Source organism: Coturnix japonica, chromosome 23 (assembly GCF_054131305.1).
Source record: "Coturnix japonica strain WE chromosome 23, WE-NBRP24, whole genome shotgun sequence".
Lineage (NCBI taxonomy): Eukaryota > Metazoa > Chordata > Aves > Galliformes > Phasianidae > Coturnix > Coturnix japonica.
In genome coordinates this window covers 1349174-1362826 of record NC_140685.1, presented here as the reverse complement: position 1 = coordinate 1362826, position 13653 = coordinate 1349174, and the positions used below count along the sequence as shown (strand labels likewise).

At 43.7% G+C, this 13653-nt stretch overlaps 1 long non-coding RNA gene across 16 annotated transcripts in view; it reads right to left on the bottom strand.

Moving 5' to 3' along the window:
* Positions 1 to 13653, bottom strand: part of LOC107322053 (uncharacterized) — a 109032-nt gene that overhangs the window by 25779 nt on the left and 69600 nt on the right. For 2 of the 16 annotated variants that reach the window (XR_014936716.1, XR_014936719.1), the window contains exon 1: positions 7511 to 7615. The exons of the other annotated variants lie outside the window; for them this stretch is intronic. This is a non-coding gene — a long non-coding RNA (uncharacterized LOC107322053). Of the gene's footprint in view, positions 1 to 7510; positions 7616 to 13653 lie in introns of those variants that run through there. 16 annotated transcript variants of the gene reach the window in all.

The window sequence follows — 13653 nt, the reverse complement described above, 5'->3', positions numbered from 1 at the left end:
TCAGACCCTGATCTAAACAGGACACATGTGGGGCAGGTATAGCTGTGGTCTCCTGCCCTCTATTAGCTGTCCTGGCTGAAGCCTTTTGACATACTGCAAATGGCCTTTGGCTGGGGTGAAAGGCACAAGGACAGCATCACTGTGTGTCAAAAGCATATGCAAAGATGTCAGCCTAAATGGATTTTTATCTGGCAGATATGTACTTCCTAGTATCTTCTCTCCCTTACTTTCAGGAAGACCACATAGACCTGGAGGATTCTCTCAGAAAGAACAAAGGCCACAAGGCTGAGCATACAATGAATCAAAACCAGGTTAGTGGTAACTGAGGTCCATTAAGTGAGTTTAGTCATGCTTTATGTCATTTAAATTTGTACAATTACACCCAGTGTTGCATCATTTCCCCTGGCTGAAACATTCACCATTCAAACCCATCACTCAACACTGCAGGAGTCTTGGTCCTGACTGATGTGGAGCAAATGAGGAGCCATTAGCAGTAGCTGAGGAACCAGGTTCAACTGAAGGGAAGTAAGAAGGCCATGTAAGAACAGAGAACAGGGAATGTGTTGATGCTGAAATTTTGTGAGAGTCTGTGGGTTTCCCACTCTGTCTATTGTACAAGAGCTGCTGTTCAGAAGTAGAAGTTGGTTCTCCACGGAGTACTAAGCCTAGCAGGGCAGCAAAGATGGGAGTGGGGCTAGTGCTACAAGCTGAAGGAAAATGACTGTGCAGAAAATGACTGTGCTCAAAGCTGAGCCTCTGAGTGTTTTCAACCTTGATTTGCCTACAACGTTTTAAACAGAAAGCTTCTGAGTGGAGTTCCTTGGATGTCATGGGAAGTGATAACAGCAGTCTCTTGGTCTAAGCTTTGTTAGTCCATGCCAACAGCTCTGCCTTCAAGCAGACATACTACTGTGAAGTTGCAGCCATAGCTGCATGTGAAGCTGCCCCACAGCTGCATATCTGTGACAGTATTATCTACCCTACCTGGCTCCCAGGTGCAGTCTCATGAACACACCAGTACTTGCAAGGAAACCCAGCTTGCTTCCAGTATCTCTAAGTACAGCTAGTGAGCAGAACCCTACTCAATGCTGTCTGAAGAGATCAATGAGAGATGTTTCTTCAGGAGCAGACCTCCATTTTCAGTCACCAAGATCTTAAGAAAGCCACACAATGCAATGCAGAGATACCAGACTAGTTTTCCCTTCTCATGACACTGCATCATTTCCCCCCATGGCTCCTTTACAGGCTGCCAACATTTTTCATGCCTCTTCATCTCTTTCATCTAGCTTCCTCACCTGATATCAAGCATGGCTCTGCCATAACGACCAGGACCTCTCTGGTCAGCACTGAATTTCCAGACTCACCTATAATCTCAGTGTTCCCTTTTGGTGTCTCTAGAATCCCTGTCCACAATACCTCACGCCTGCAGGCTTCTCCAAAGCCACCAGTGACACTGAGTAGAGTCTAGATGCCATAGCATATAATGAGCATCCCCATTAACTGTAATGGCAGGGCAACCCTGAACAAACATAAACCTCTAAGACGCTGAAATTCTACACTGCAGACCCTGCACTGCCATTGGCTCCATTGTAGAAGATAAAGGAAACGTCACCACATTAGAAGAATGCAAGGCAGCCACAAAGACAGCCAAAGGGAGAGAGAAGGCAGCAGCTGTGAAGAAGAATAAGCATGCTCCTGGACAAACTGGTTAGTGTGGCACTTGAAACTATTTTCTTTGATAACCTGTACAAAGGAAAATGTTACAACAAGCACTGATATGAAAGGGCAAGTAATTCACTGAAGATAAAGCAGCTATCAAATCAGAAACCTGTGTCTGTTCTCCACTGACCTATCACAATATTCACCTGCACCAAGGTATGTGCCGATGCTTTAGGGATGTGGCCAAAAACAAAGCAGGCAGTGGAGTGCCTGAGCTCTGGGACAGGTGGGCCTGAGGCCTGCCCTCATTTCCCCAGGGAATTCTCAGCTCCTTCCTGGCCGCCATCTTCTGGGCTCTCAGGTCCCACCACATCGCCCAGCAGCTTCACAAGAGTCATCCCCAGAAGCGGTGACAGGCTGTGTCAGTTGTGCACAAAGCTCTGGGGGTTGCCTGTGCCAGGAGGATCGCTGTCATTTGTCTCCCTTCATCCTCAGGGCCCAAAGCTCAAAATAACCCCCTCTTGCAAGGCTCCTGCGTGGGGCCGGGCCTGCTGCTGTAGATGAGACGCCTCCATGAATAGCACTGGAAGACATTCCTCAGCGGGTAGCTTGCCTTCTATATCTCACTGCAACGTGTTGCCGTGCAGGAGCTGGACAACTGTGCTGTGTTCTAAGATGGCAGGTGCTATTCTTATCCCAGAAAGTCTTGCTCCGTCCGGCACAGCTCCTTTCTGGGCTGAAATGGTAACAGTCAGAAGCTGGAGCAGCCCTCTAAGCCAGTGGAATGGCAGTGTGTGAAGGCAGCGCCTGGGTGCTTGCCCTGCTCTGCTGGGATGTGCTGTGCCACCAGGAGCACGGCAGCTGCACAGGTACTGCTGGTGTTCAGCTGGGAGCGTGTGTGTTGGGGGTGATCATCTCTCCCAGGTATCAGCAAATGGAAAAGACCAGCAGTTGCTCTCGGAGTGCATAGCTGCCTCTCCTTGCAGCCTCAGTGGCTGAGGGTGAAGTTAGAGGCAGAGCTTGCTCCCAGCTTCAGACGCTTGCAGACAGTTCAGTCCCCACAGGCAATTAGGTAGAGGTAGTCAAGGCCCAGAGACATCAGCTGGGAGAGTAGCTGCGCCTATCCCCTTGCCCCCTGGCCTGTTTTGGAGCACACGGTCCCTGTGAGCTTTCTCCTCAGCCTCGGGCTCCAGCAGCTGCTGTCAGTCACAGGCAGCCGTGCTCTATTTGTGCTCCGGGCACAAGTTGCCAGCAGGTGGCAAAACGGAGCCACTGAGATGGACCCTCCTTTGGGTCGCATGTGCTACCAGCCAGCAACCAGCTCTCACTAAAAACTGAGCTCTTCTAAACCTGGTGAAACTACCTGGCCCAGCTGTTATCACCAAACTCATTCAAATGAGTTGAAATCTTACTAGATTTGTCACCCAATCTTTTGTACCCACTGGACCAGGACAGAGACAGGTGGTCTGGAGAAAAGAATGGCTTGAAATTCAACAGTTATTAATTAATACATAAGGTACTGAGCTGACATGAACAGGCACTCGTCTCGTCCCTGTACAAGGGCTTATTTGCATTGAGCCTTCTGCTTAGAAAAGACAGCACACAGCTTCTCTGAAGCATGTAACTATTGGAAGGCCAGTATGAAGCCTTAACCACACTGCCAGCTCCACCACACATCTGACTGATCCACAGAGGAGAGCAATTGTAGCAGTTCTCCTGGTAGCTGTGCTCTGACTGGACCTTTACTGTGCAGGGCTCTATAAGAGCCTGGGACTCTAGAATGCTTGTCACAGAGGGAAGAACAAATCATCTCGTCTCCCTCCTCTGCCTCTCCTTTCCAGAAGCTCTGACTTATAGTGGGTTCCCTGGGAGGGTGTGAGAAGAATAGCATGTGAGGTTCTCTTTTCCCTCTGAGACTTGTGAGCAGGACCCCGAGAGACAGCTGCTGTGAGCATCAGTCACTAACAGGCACTGTCTCCCCTCCAGTGAGTAAAGTGGCATGATAGGAGACTGTCAGTGGGGCAAGAAGAAGCAGCACCAGAAGCTGGTGATGAGGACCTGATACCTACACTACATGGTTTTAGGGAAAGGTGTGTGCAGGTTCTGGGACATTAATGGCAGTTTGAGATGGGAGCACAGCGGAGGTGTCCATGCTGCACAGCTGCAATTTAATTAGAAGTTATTCCCAGCATGAGTCTGGAATACACCTTTGTCTACAGGGCCTGAACAGTCCCTAGGATAAAATTCACTATAGCCAGCAAAGAGCACAGAGATATTCTTTGATATCATTCTTTTGCGTTTAAAAGCAGTAATGTTCACTTTCACACTTGGGAACCATGTAAGATTACCAACACATGAGATGCCATTTTCACCTCTCAGAGAAAATGAAGATTACTTCGATGGTGACCATGACACTATGGAGTTTCAGATACTTATAGCAGTAAGGAAGGCACAGATGAAGCTCACTGCTGGGCTCCAGGAGATTAGATGTTGGCCTCTTCAGGGATCTGCTTGGTATAGTACTGTGGGATAAAGCCCTGGAGGGAAGAGGAACCCATGAAGGCTGGATAGTATTCAAGGATCACTTCCTCCAAGCACAGGAGTGATGCATTCCAACAAGAAGTTGGGCAAAAGCACTAGGATGCCTGTAGGGATGAAGGAGATGCTCCTGGACAAAGTCAAACACGAAAAGGAAACCTCCAGAATATGGAAGCAAGGATAGGTAGCTTGGGAGTAATAGAGACACACTGTCTGAGCACCCAGTGATCAGGTTAGGATAACTAGAACTGAATCTGGCAAGGTATGTCAAGGGCAACAAGTAAGGCTATTAAAAGTGTCTCAGTAGTAAAAGGCAGACTAGGGCCTCTTCAAAATATGAGCCCTCTTTATAAGGAGACATGAGACCTGGCATAAAGAGCATGATTTATGAAGGGTTATATACTGATGTTGTTAAATCATGATATAAGAGAAGACCACATGTGGGAGTACAGAAATATTTTTCTAGAATGAAAAATACTTCTATTAAAGGTTGTAGGTGGTTCTATGATCAAAACCATAATTGTTTAATTTGCATTAAATATTATGTGGAGTAAAGATTTACAAAATATTTGAATGAGAAATACTGCATACTAGCACAAAGTATCTATAGTCTAGAATAATCTCCTCTGGCCTATTCTTTGAATGGTTAGATAAGCGTCTGTCAAGGGCTGCCTAGATAGTGAATGGTATTATATGAAATTTTGTAAGTTATATGAACTTTTTAAAGTTCATATAATAATATATTAGTAAGTAAATCAGTAGCTTTCCTACAACTGAAACAGTGTTAATCATCGTGCCTATTTTTACATTTATATTTCATAGTTACTAATCTTGTGTGGAACAGCTGCTGTAATTTCTGAGAAGGTGTGTATGTCTGATTTTGCCTTGTAACACCCAGCAAAATTCCATGGAAGCGTTATACCTGTCTTATTTTATCTATAAAATATTCTTTTTCCAGTCAGAGAGACTTCCCATTTTTGGGTTCTGTTTATTTGCCTACCTGAACAGCAAAGTTTGTTTGGGGATTGCATTCTGAGGTATATAAAAACATCAACTTCTAAAATAGATAAATTAATTAATTGCCTTTAATTTAAGTGAGACTAAGCGCATGTTAAAAATGAGAACTTTGATTATTTTTACTCACTAATTAGGAAACTATTTTTTCAGAACTATTCAGATTGTAAAAACATCCCTAACAGTGCAATGTATCACTGTTCTAGTCTAAACTAGATATATCATATACCGATAGAATATGTGAAAAGGAAACAAAACCAAGCATTCTCGCGGTTTGTTTTCTGCTGATCTAACAGTACAATTCAGCTGGGGAGGCCAGAAACGATAATGAATTATCAGAGCCAAAGAAGCACACCAAGGAGAGGGACACCAAGGATTCCTTACTCATTCTTACTGCCATCACTGCAGAATAATAGCCTTTTGCACTGACATGCTATTTATGGAGTTGTGCTGCCTGCCACCTGACAAGCACTAACTGACCAGGGAGAAAACACTGCTCCTAAATGGCCATAAAGGACCATCCATGCATGAAAGTTTAAAATAGATACAGTGCACATGTTCCAACAGAACTGCTGCCCAACAGCAGAGGACCTGGGATCCATAATTCCTGGACTAGAGGGACATGCACTTCCTGAGTAAGAAAGTGCTTTTCTGTATCAGGAGAATAAATTTCTAGACAACACGAGGAAAAAAAAATCAATTCAAAAGCTGAATTCTCCTTGCATTTACTGACTGATCTGGCATACAAACAAGAAAGCTGCATACAAAGGAGGTCCATTCTCCATTTTCCCTTGAATGCAGAACTGTACTTCTATGAGTAGAGGGTTTCAAGACAGATAGGACTGTGGACAAAATGCATCAGTTTACTAAGAGGCAAACTGTAGACTTACTACGAGTACAGATTAACTGTAGAATACTCTACTGAGGCATCTTGTAGATATTCAATGCAGTTCAGTAAGTGTTTATGCTTCCTCAGTGTGCGACTTAATATGAAAATTAGAAGCGTGAAGAATATATTTATTAGTAGCATTCAGTCAGAGATAGTAACAAAGTGAAGAAAACTATGTTTGCTTGTCTGCTTTTCTCTGAATTATCCTCAGTAGTGCATCACAGCATTATGCTATACATTCAGAGAACAGTCCACAGGTTGAAAAAAATATTTGGACCGATTAATCTGTTGAAATTCATAATGAGCTATTGAATACCCAGACATCATGTCCTGCTCAGGGGTTCCATAAATACATATTGCTGGCATCTGGGTGAGTTTTGATGAAATGTCACTCTACATTGCCGCAGGCAACGTCTCTCCTTCCTGGGCATCACTTTCAAAGACAGAAAGTTGGGTCACAGGGACCTTTAATATCAAAAGTACAGCTCATTCTATGTTGCCCACAGGGAGTAATATCATGCTCCCTCTCTCCTTTCCTTTCCTTCAGCTTCCTTCTCTCTGATTCCTGTCACTTGCTGTTTCCATTACTTTCTTTGATCCAGTGGTCTCCCAGCCTGCACACCCCACTCACCTGCTCTGTAACAGGAACCCCTCAGCTGCTTTGCTGAATTACGGAAAGGGCATCTTGAATGTCATCTTGTTGGCCAGAACATGCTGCCCAGATCTCTTCCACTGCTGTTAGCACTGCAGACAGGAGTCTCAGTAATGGTGCACCTGTGGTCTGCATCTGAAATCTGCCCATTTTCTGATCACAGATTATGGGGTTTGTTTGCCTCTTGTGTTCTGTTAACTCATTCTAGGAACTTCTAGGGGTGCCACTCTATAGGAAGCTACTTCACAACACATCTGTCACCAGTGCTTCTCCTAGAGCAGACTCACTCGCCTTCCTTGACATTCAGTGAACGTAAATCATAACTGCATTCCAAGCTGTAGAAATTAGTTCTTGAATGGAGCACAAGGGACAAGGCATAGCAAGGCCATCATAATTCCTTCACAACCAGTCTGCAACTTTAGCTTATCTTCACAAATCCTCACAGATAAACCAAGGAAGTTTTGTTTGCATTCACCTTAGCAAAGAATGTATGACTCACAATGATTTTCAGCCTGTGGGTTTTAAGTCTCATTCATTATGACCCTAAGTAATTCTTCCTGGGAAAGTGTGTATTGCTTCTGGAAGTTCTCTCAACTCATTCCTTCAGGCACACTTATTGGTAGTGTTAGTTTAATGGCACATTTCCCAAGTAGATGATGCATCAAAAACATGGAGTAAACACACTCTGCAGCAAACACTGAGAGCACATCTAAACTGAACTGATAAATGCCCTTTTGATATAGAAAATGTTTTCTTACCATCTCCAGGGTCTTGTCATATCCTACCAGAAGCACTGGGATGAAAGGTTTTGTCAGAGAGCAGCATTCTGACATTTCTACTTATCCAATGCTGACATTCCTGTGAGCTCTCCTATTACACTGAGAGCAGAATTGCTACAGCAGAGGTAGGGTATTCCCTCTCAGCGTCCAGCAGGAGCTACAGAGCAAACCAATGTCTAGACAGACCCTACCATAAGAACTTGGCCAAGAGCAGTGGTTGCATGCTCAAAATCTTGAAAAGTTTTTTTGGTTTTTTTTTTTTGTTTTGTTTGTTTTTGTTTTTTGTTTTTTTTTAATGGAAAGTTAGTCAGGGAACTTCACCCATTCAGCAGCACAGACTACTTGCTATCCATGGGTTTGGCTATAGCCAGGTTCCTCCTTGAGGAAGTCACTCAGACATCAGCACTGAAGGGATTAGCTGGGGCAGCCAGCTAAGGCTGCCAGCAGGGCCTGGGAGGAAAGAAGGCCTGGAGAGATTGGTGGAGGAAGGGGTGTGTGGTTGAGGAGCTCCTGGTAAAGGAACAGCTAATGAGAATGATCAAGGATGCATAAAGCATATAGAGCCTGCCAAATTCTCCTTTCTCCCTAGCTCAATCCTCAAAGGCAAACCACAAGATTGACCTACATGTACTTTACCCACACAGCCCTATTGCATATACAGCAATCTCCACACAGCACAGAACAGTAATACAGAAACTTCAGGGCTAGGCTGCAAAGGATTGCTCTCCTCATCCAAGCTTCTTGCTGAATTCAAAGAATGCCTCCTGTCACCCAGCGGGACATGGACATAGAGGGTGGCAGGAAGGCCAGAGGAGAAGAGATGCAGAATATGTACTTAGCTCCTCCTGCTAGGCAATGCTGCACTCAAGATGTAGATGCCTGGTCCTCTTCAATATAGCTTAGAGCACAAGAGACCTCCACACTGTTGTCAGATTTTTCACCTCAGAAAGATTTCGGTTCTTACAGTCATTCATGTTAGGAAACACCTCCAGAACTTGCCTCGTGATAAAAGTAAGCATAAAGCCATCCATGGCTAGAGAAAAACTGTGACCATGAGACTGGAGGGATCTAAGTACATTTGTCTCTATGGGAACTACAGCCATAACCTGGGAATAGTGCTGCCATAGGTCTAGTGTGCCTGCCTGCACAGTGGAAAAGCTTTGAGGTGGGGCTGTGGACAGTGAATCCAAACAGAATACATCTTTACCTGCTGGTAAGGGACCAAGATCTCAGGACATGTAAAGGATGCTGAGCATGCACATCCCTCCTTAGTTGTGAAGAGTGGTGCACACAGACCTCTCACTTCCTAGGCAAATGCTCTGCGAATGGGACTCTTAGAGAGACGGCAGTTAATGTTGGGATCTCTGCCCTAGTGATGCCACGTTTAGAATATTGTGCCCAGGTCTCTCTCCCCAGTTCAAAAAAGATGGGGATCTTCTGGAAGGAGTCCAGCAAAGGGCCACAAAGATGATAAAGGGCCTGGAGCATCTCCCGTATGAGAAAAGGCTCGGTAACCTGGGTCTGTTCAGCCTGGGGAAATGGAGACTGAGGGGGGGGGGGATCTGATAAGTGTTTATAAATATCTAACGGAAGGAGGAAGGCAAATGGATGATGTCAGAATCTTCTTGGTGGTGTGTGGACAAGGAAGAGTGGCCCAGAATTTGAACACAGGAAGTTCCATACAAACATGCAGAATAAGTTCTTTACAGTAATGGTGACAGGAGCACTGGAGCAGGCTGCCCAGAGATGTTGTGGAATCTCCTTCTATGGAGATACTGAAGACCTGTCTGGATGCTGACCTGTATGACATAGGGATTTAGCAGAGAGGTTGAACTCAATGATCTCTTGATGTCCCTTCCAATCCCTGTAATTCTGTGATTCTGTGAATACCTTATTTTGTTTTGCTTGCTTTTGCTTTATCTGTTAAGGTATCTTCACCTCAGCTCACAAATATTCTCATTTTTACTTTTTCAGTCTCTCCTGCTGAGATAGCGAGCAAGCAGTTGTATTGCACTTAGCTGTCTACCACAGCTAAACTGGAACTGCAAGGCAGCACTGGGGCTGCAAAGCACTATGGCCAATGACAGTCTAAGGGATGGAAAGGCATCTAGGCAATCCCCTGTGAGGAACTGGAGGACAGTTGGGTGGCATCTTGCCCATAGTTACTTTGATTCTGTTGATCTCTTCAGCCTTACTTCCTGGATTTGTTCCTGTGGTAGAATTTAGGAGCCAGTAGAGGCTGCTGAGGGAGCCTGTAGACTGCTATCCCTTGAAATTGAAGATACTGAGATGAGAAAGCATTTATCCAGCTGTGTGGAACTGTGACACTTTGGGTATTGTACTGCAAAAAGTGGAAGCTCACTGTACTGTTGCTATACAAAGTTTGCATGTCGTTATTCTCACACAAAATCATTAAGTCATAGAATGATAGAACAGTTTGGATTATAATTATATGGAATCCTAAATATCTTTTTGTTCCAACTCTCTTGCCATGAACTGGTCGCCCTTCACCATCTGAAGCTGCCCAAAGCTCCATCCAGCCTGGCCATGCTCACCTTCAGGCACGGGGCACCCACACTTTCCCAGGCAGCAGTGCCAGTGAACCACCACTCTTTGAGTAAATAATTTCCTCCTAACATCTAACCTAAATCTCTCTTCTTTTAGTTTAAAACTTGGTCTCCATCTTTTTTTTATATGCTCCCTTTTAAGTACTAAAAGGCTGCAATGAGGTCCAAAGCATTCCCTTCTCCATTCTGAATAACCCCATAGTACACGGTCAAACTGGAGCCATTCCCAGCTGCTCTGCCACAGTTCACATTGCAGGCATCTGCAGTTCCATGGAATGTTTCCTACTGGAGCAGAAACCAAACATTCTCGAGTTTTCTCCATCCCTGCAGGACTGACTAGCATGGAATGCAAAGGGATCTGTATTTAAAGAGGCATAACAGGCCTCACCTAGGAGTCTTGCATGTTATTTGCAAGTGTGAAGACCAATAATTTAATTCTGTGTACAGTACAGGTTGCCTTACCTGGTCTGCTGCAGGCTGCTATCCGTAAGCACTCTTGGCTCTCCTGCTTCTCCTGCATTGAGCTCATTTTTGATATAAGCAAAATTCACCAAGCCTGAAACTGCTGAAACACGACATTGAAGGGGCAGGGTGAGATCTGTGCCATTTTGAGATCTCCTGCTAATCTTTAATTTGAATGTGTTCTTTTCAAACTTGCAATCAAGTAAAAGAAGATGATGCTGATCAGGATGATAAAAAGCTTTGTGAGAATGTGGGAGAGCCTGTGGATCCCAGTGCAAAGGAAACAACTAAATATCTTTTTAAAAGCATCCTTCATTTGGTGAAGAAGATTCATGTATCAGAATGTCCTATTTTTTGGCATCCACTGGCTGGATACCCACCTGACTTGAGCACACCTCCTCTAAATGTCTGTGAAATCCATAGTGCAGCTGCTCTAGGATGCATGAATGACTAGCAGAATCTAGAGACAGTAACGAAGGTACATGTTCTCATGAAGGTACATGCTCTCATGAGAGCATGAACTGTGTGACAGTGACTGTGATGCTGTGCTTCTTCAGTGAGACGACAGCTCACTTATAAGTACTTTTTGGTATTGGAATTCACCAACTGCCAAGGTTAACTCTTCTGTCATGCATAATGACTCCCAAGAAGATCCATTCTTAAACTTTCCCAGATGATCCTCACATGGTCCTACAGGACTGACTTTATTTGATCCTCTTTAGGCATGATTTTTTGTTTTGTTTTTTTTTTTTTTTTTATTTTTTTCCCTGTCTCCAAGCTCTGCAGCAATGAAAACAGGGATGGCAGAACATCAGTAGCCGTCAGGATCCTCTTCCTTCTTTGTTCTGCATCAAGATATTGCTGCCTCCTCCTGTAGACCCCTAGCTTGTCAAGGACAGGTGCTGACTTGGTCACCCCACGTTTGGACAGAGGAAGTGAGTCAGAGTTTTCTGGGGCTTAACCCATCTGGCTTCTGAATCCAGTAATTCAGATTACTGAGTATTCCTATTCATGAAGCTGGAATGCCCAGTGGATCCTGACACAAAAATGTATTGTTTGTGTAGGACTGATAATCTCTGTAAATTAAAATAAATCTGAATCATGTGATCTGAATACAAGAATTTTTAAAGGGGTATCTGTCTGGGTCTCCTTATCCCTCAGGTTTTTAAATCTTGTGGGTGAAAATTCTCCAATATAGTCTGCCTGCAAGTACGATTTAAAATATTTTTCCTCTTCCAAAAGAACAACTGGAGAATATGTTAAAAAAGGGGGAAAAAACCCACAAAAACAAACAACTCAACAATTTTGGTCTTGTTTTCTCCTGAAAGTTCTTCTGAACTGCCCATGTTCTGAACTGCCCACTCTTTTTCTCTTTTCTTCCAACAGCCTTATCAGTTTTTACTCCCTTCACATCTAGTACAAAGGGCAGGGATTTTGCCCTTTGAAATCTGTTCGAACAAGTAATGCATCATTTGTTGTGAACAGTATGCACACAAATGTCAGTACTGCAGTTCACAATTTTCCTTCTACATCATTGTTTAATACCACCTATTAAAGCTTCGGGGCAAAAATGATGGTTTTATACTCTATTTTGTTTGTGTGGAATGGAAAGCAGGCATTTTCTAAAAAGGAGACTCAAGCCAAGTGTTTAGACAGTGCCAATGAGGCCAGGTGATTCTGGAGATCACAAGCACTAAACACTGCATGCAGCTCTATCTGCTACCAGAGACTGCACTCAGAAATAGACTTATTTAGCACTGAAGATGCAGTCTTAATAGTTAAATCTCCTCACCTACATTATCTTAGCTTTAAGTGATCAAAAAGCCCACTAAGTTTGAGAAGCATGACTTCCTTTTACAAATACAAATAAAGGGCTGTCATTTTTTTTCCTGTGTCCATTATTTCTGGCCTATTGTGCCTTTGATTTGTCCAGTACAGATGTCACACTTACTGCACTGTAGTTCTCGATTTCCCTGTAAGCCCTTTTAATACTATAGGATTCCATTAATCACTCAAATTTTCAGGGAGGAGCTTCCATGCCAAGCTTGGAAATTTAACTTTATCTTTGTTTTTGTCTAGATCTTTGGACATCTGCATTTGAGAAATAAGAAACAAAGTTTTTGCAGTGAAAGTGCTAACCTGCAGACAGGAGTATGAAATTGGCTTCATCATCAAAAGTTAAGTCCATAATTGGCAGAGGAACAACTGCAAATACAACATTTCGAAAGGGAGAAAGCGAACATGTTCAGAATCGTGATGGTATATTGTGCACTACTGGAGCATATGCATAGGAGGGTACAGGCTGCTCAGAAAGAATAGCAGGGGAGATGAGGAGGGGAATTTATGCTTTATGTTAAGGTACTCCTTGATTATGTAGAGCTGCTGTTTGAAAATGTAGATGAACACTGAGATGAGATGAAAATGAGGCAAATTTTGATGGGGGTCTGTTAGAGGATGGTTGATGAGAAGTGAGAATTGGGGAAGGGCTTGAAGATGGAAAGTTAAGGAAACCTACTCCTGAATTCCCTGACCAACATAAGCATGAAGAAATGCTGAAACAGGTCTTCAGTGCTCAACATGGCGTGCATCTTCACAATTTCCAAATCCTTTGAGTACAGTCTATTTGATTTGAATCTGCTATGCAACTGAAAAGAAAGACAGTGCCAAAAGCCATTGACAGTATATGTTCCTAATAACTGAATGCCTAATTTTTCTCCAAGATTCCATGAATGACTGGCTGGAGATCTCCTTTTCTTGTACTGTCAGTGTTACAAAAGATAGTCAGTTACCTCTGTAGCTCTTGTATACATAGTACTGTGGTGTTAGACATTTTATTGGATAGTGAATGTGCAAATACATGCATTTCAATGGAATTGCAGTGGTGGATAGTGGATTTATTAGAATGCACAGTATCTACAACTGTAGGCTGAGGTAATAATATGTGTGATTGTGTCTACAAACATGGTGAAGAGTGGGTGAAAACTGGGTGAGGGATACTGTCTTGGGGACTTGTAGGTAAGGAAAAGATTGGGGGCCTCTGTATCTCTGGTTTGACAAGAGGGGATTAGTTATTTATGTAGATGACACATACAT